Raw genomic sequence first — 4,915 nt, forward strand, 5'->3', positions numbered from 1 at the left:
CACCACTGTTATAACTGATTATCAGTAGCATAATCACTGATTTGTTTTACTTGAATCCTAAATAAAAAAAAATACTATATACAATATCTGTTTTCCGATAATAGACACTTCATTTAGTTGTTTTTTTTTTATAGATTAACCGATTCCATATTCGTTGTTTTTATGTTATTTTTTCTTTCTATTAAACCCTTTCACACACTATCATAGATAGGCTAAAAAAATCAAAGAAATAATCATCAAGAATCTTCTTATTTATATTCATTTCAATGATCGTCATTACTAGTACAGGTAAACGATAATATCATTTTCACCTTTAATTCTATAGTGATATTACGCACCAGCATATTAGCTACCCACTGTTAGTTTTAGACATGCTGAAGACCTCAGGTAGAGCAAGCGTCTTAAAAAGAATCCTTAATACACTGTAACGGAAACTGAAGACAAAGACAGTATTAATAATTGTGTCTAGTAGTATAAGTGAGGGAAACAAACAATTTTGTCGTGACTAGAAAACATACTACCCTACCATCCCGGTCAACCCTATTGTGATACATGCCACAAGCGTATGTCCATCTTAAGTCCATATTAAAAGCAGAAAAAGCGGGCTGAAACATTGGCGGTGTTTCAAATGTCCCAGTGCAATTAAAAAATGACATTCTGGGGAAAATCCATAGGATCTAGTATCGTAATTAGCATGGACTAATTAGATCAACATCGACATTTGCACCGCGAGAAGCGACGTCATCACACGCCTTCCTCTGGCTAATAAACACACTTCTGAAAGGCACTAATTAGCAGGCGCCCCTCGCGTGCAACAGGAAATTAACAAGCCCAATTCACATGACGGCAATTTCACACTCATTAAGAACCCACGCGTTTTTGGGTGATAGAAGAAAACGTGACATAGAAACTAAGTAATTAATATGCCAATGCCAGTATTCGTTATCGGAATCTAACGAATTTAATTTCGTTTTCCACACAATAGCGTAATGATAAGACTGCCTATTCTGATTGCATGCATTAGTTGACATTTCAGTACCAGAAATCCATATAGGATTAGTAGCAATACTTACCATCAACCAGAATTTATGTGAATGTCAACAAATTCAAGATGTCGGGTAACAGCGAGAATAGTTGTTGTCGAAACACATAATCGTGTTATATATTTCCAGCCAGTAAAATTTTAGGTTTGACGGGAACTTTACATCTAAAAGTGAAAGAAGGAAAATAACTTGCACAAACAACAGCAAATGAGCGAATGTCCTCTCACCCTAGCCAGTGAAAACAGCCGGAGCGCTGTTGCCCCATCCGACAGGAACACATGAGTGTCACGTGCGGAGGGTTACATTATTCATAATCTCCTGTGGGATATTTATTTTCTAGCAGGGTCGCGGTCCTCATCCGTCGGCCACCGTTGCATTGCGAAAAGAAGTGTTCTGTCTAGAGACTCTTCGGTCCCTTACAAGTGTTTCCTTCACGCATGCTGCGTGTACGTGTTTACGCTCTTTTTCTTTCTTGATTTTTAAGACGAGTAAAACTAGAAAAGAAATACTGGATCTGACTGATGATAATTCATAGTACAGAAACTCGTTACAGGTAAATACAGTTAAATCATTTCCACAATCCAATGGAAGTTACTTTCTTTGGGCAGGCCAGTGTTAAACAATGCAAATGATTCCTACGTCTGGAAAACAGATTTGTATACAGTATTTTATAATCGTAAGAAGCATACTTATTCCTTCCTTATTCATACCTTCATGTCTTTTAAAAAGCTCTTCTTGTACATTTAACGGAGCGCAAAGCGCTGGCTTTACAAATGCGCTGTATCAGTGAATCTAATTTACGTCCGTCATGCGAAAACAGAAAAGCTGGAAAAACCTATTAGATTTACAATTCAAATAATTAATAAATAATAACCGTAACACGAACATCTGATTCGTTTAAATCAAATTCATAATTCCACGCAGTCAACATCCAAATTAACACTAAATATAACAGGCATTTCCCGCAATGCTTGCATTTCTTTGAACACGGAAACGGACTAAGGCTTTTAAATGCTGGCCACTGGCCATGGGCAAGCATGGCCGGCCGGCGGCTTGGTTTCCACCGATATGTCTTCCTTCACGCCCGCTCATCTGGACTATTAAGACTTATAAATCAACTGAAGTCCCGTTTGACTCGAACTGAGTAGGCCCATGTGTCTCGCTAAGTTGCACGAACACGAGAACAGAGGTCTAAAGCTAGCAATTGATAATAAACGACATTCCAGGTAAAAGCTATTCTGATTACTTTTGTGGCAATCCTTCTGATCAAAGCATCAGAGAAATTCCACTGGTCTGCTATTCAGCTTGAAGTAATTCGATATTATTTCTCCATTCGTGTACCTGTTTAATATTCCCTCTGACGCGTGTGTTTTTTTCACAACTTGCTGAGTATCATAGTCGCGTTTGTCTGAGTAGGCCTATTACCCGAACACGAGCAGGGCGCGGTAGAGGATATATAGTAATGGTTAACATACATTTCTGGTTAAATTATATTCTGATTGCTTCTGAGGTAATCCATTACTTTTCGATTCGTTATAACTTTCCAAAATATGAAAAATGGTAATAAAAAAGTCAGAGATAAGGATGGGAGGGTTTTAGAAAAATATTTGACGTAAAGTATCATAATTTTAAATGTGTAATATAAACATGAATTAGCGATGAAAAATTATATCAAAGTACATGTTGCAAGTAATAATTTGGTGATCGATACACGGGATGTAGCCGATTGCAAAGAAATTTTACCCGACATGCGGTTTACTTTATCAATTCCACCAACTGGAAATGACACTGATGTTATACTCTGACAGAAGCATATCTTTTCAACAAAATGCTTTCTTGTCTTCTACAATTACCGGCAACACTGAATGTGTGCCACCACACTACCCTATTGCGGCCATTAAAGTCAACCTTAAGTAGTTCTTTAATGTGAATAACGGGGTATGCCTCACACTCCCCGCAGCGCTATGTGCAGTCACTATCTTTTCATTCCTTGTTTTCTTCTTTCATTCTAAAGAACGGAAAACTACTACTTGTAGGTTTGCTTGAAATGTTAAAAATGACACTATCCTTTTCAGCTACAATTTTATTCTGATTAAAAACTTCTGGGAAATATATCCAGTCAGCGCTGATTCTGGAAGAGAGCCGAATCGTGCAGCCAGTGTATTATGCTTCTTGAATTATTAATCCACATCAGCACATTATCCGCGACTGCGGGTATTAAAGGGTCTAAACAAACACGGTTGTCATTCAAAATTGGGTCCATTAAGATAGATAGGTCATATATTTCAAAGGTGATTATAAGGAGTTAGACAACATACTGCAAGATAACTGCCTTTATAATGGCCGATATTTAATAATGTCGCTGTATAACCTGTCATTACAAACAACTTGATTGTTCGTGACTATACGCAAGAACGCATGTTTAGATTGGACTGACGGATGATAAATAATAACGGTAAATGTAGAGCACGGTAAGGGCATTATTATTTAGCAGAATAGTGGGACTCGGAGCGCAGGTTTTTAGGGTCGGCTAAATTGGTTCCTAAAGTGGCTATTTGTTCAAAGTTATAAACAAGGAAATATTTAGGATGATATAAGGTTTTGCAGATGATAATAATGTTAATGATAATTATGACGTGATTATGACAAAACGATGGTACTAATAATGATGATGCTGACAATGACGGTAGTCAGTCAGGATGACGAGAAAGAAGATGACGACGATGACGATGCCGATAATGGTGGCGGTGACGAGGTGATGGTGAAGGCGATAACGACGACGACGATAATGTTGGTGACAAACTACCGATGCCCAGCGGCAAAGGCGACGGAGGCAGGCGCTCGTTACCATTAAGCTGAACGAGGAAACCTAAGGAGACAAATACACTAAAATCGCCTTAAGAGCACCTGATGAATCTCTTCAACACCTGTAACCTGATGCCGGCACCCGCCTGTTTGCCCCCCCCCCCCCCCCCCCACACACACACACATGTCATATCAGCGATCTATGCAAGTGCGGTCTGTGTTGATGGCGAGCTGCAATGACGTATCTCATGCATGATCAGCGGCGAACATAATGGAAACGACATTCATAATTTATATATAGATATCTTGACTTAATTCTTTGGCGTTTTCTTATCGCGAGAATTCGAGTTATACAGTAAGCGTGCTGTAGTTTCTTTGAGAAATGAAGCAAATGTTTCAATGGCTTGAATCTAGGCTTACTGTCCCTGGAGTTGCTTTCATTCGTCAATGTAAATTTCCTTCAGGTGGGAAATGGAATGCAATTGCATGTGATGTGTTAAAAAAAACGTGTCTGTCCTTTTAGTTTTGCTCGTTTTCCAGGTCACGATCTGCCAATCGTGTGACCTAACACGCTTAAACATTTTGCAATAAATAAAAATCAGATAAATGGTTTATCCATGCAGTGTATTACAAACCACGCCTGCTGACGTTTGGCTTACCTGTTGCGACGGGAGTGTCCCGGGCGATTTACAGGCGGCGCTGGGATCCGAATTCGTACCTCGTCAAAACAGTGTGAAGGTCGCGGGCGTGGGGTGAGGCACGGAAGTCTACGAGCGGTGAAGGCCGCTAGTTCTTTTGGATTCACTTAACTTACTCCAGACTTCACTACGCACGTGAGGTGGGCGTCGTAAACAAACACTTGATTATGAAAATTCGCTAAAACTTCATTCTAAAAATAGCACAGAGATCTTATGAAAATATGTGTTAATTAATTTTCAGAAAGTCTGATGAACCAAATAAAAACAAATGCTTTCTTTACTAGACTTTCAGTATCACTAGCGAGAAAAATACATGACACGTCTCCCTCCTCCACAGTCTCACCGACACTGAATGGTTGGCGGGTTGCT

The 4,915-nt window shown here is 39.2% G+C and overlaps 1 protein-coding gene across 3 annotated transcripts in view; it reads right to left on the reverse strand.

Annotated features, from left to right (window-relative positions):
* LOC125029419 (atrial natriuretic peptide receptor 2-like) overlaps positions 1-4,915 on the reverse strand; it is a 125,969-nt gene extending 121,054 nt beyond the window's left edge. For all 3 annotated transcript variants that reach the window (XM_047619272.1, XM_047619273.1, XM_047619271.1), the window contains exon 1: positions 4,508-4,915. The gene's annotated coding sequence lies outside the window, so the exon portion shown is untranslated. The remainder of the gene's footprint in view (positions 1-4,507) is intronic.

The sequence above is a fragment of the Penaeus chinensis genome, chromosome 10 (genome assembly GCF_019202785.1).
Source record: "Penaeus chinensis breed Huanghai No. 1 chromosome 10, ASM1920278v2, whole genome shotgun sequence".
NCBI classification, from domain to species: Eukaryota; Metazoa; Arthropoda; class Malacostraca; order Decapoda; family Penaeidae; genus Penaeus; species Penaeus chinensis.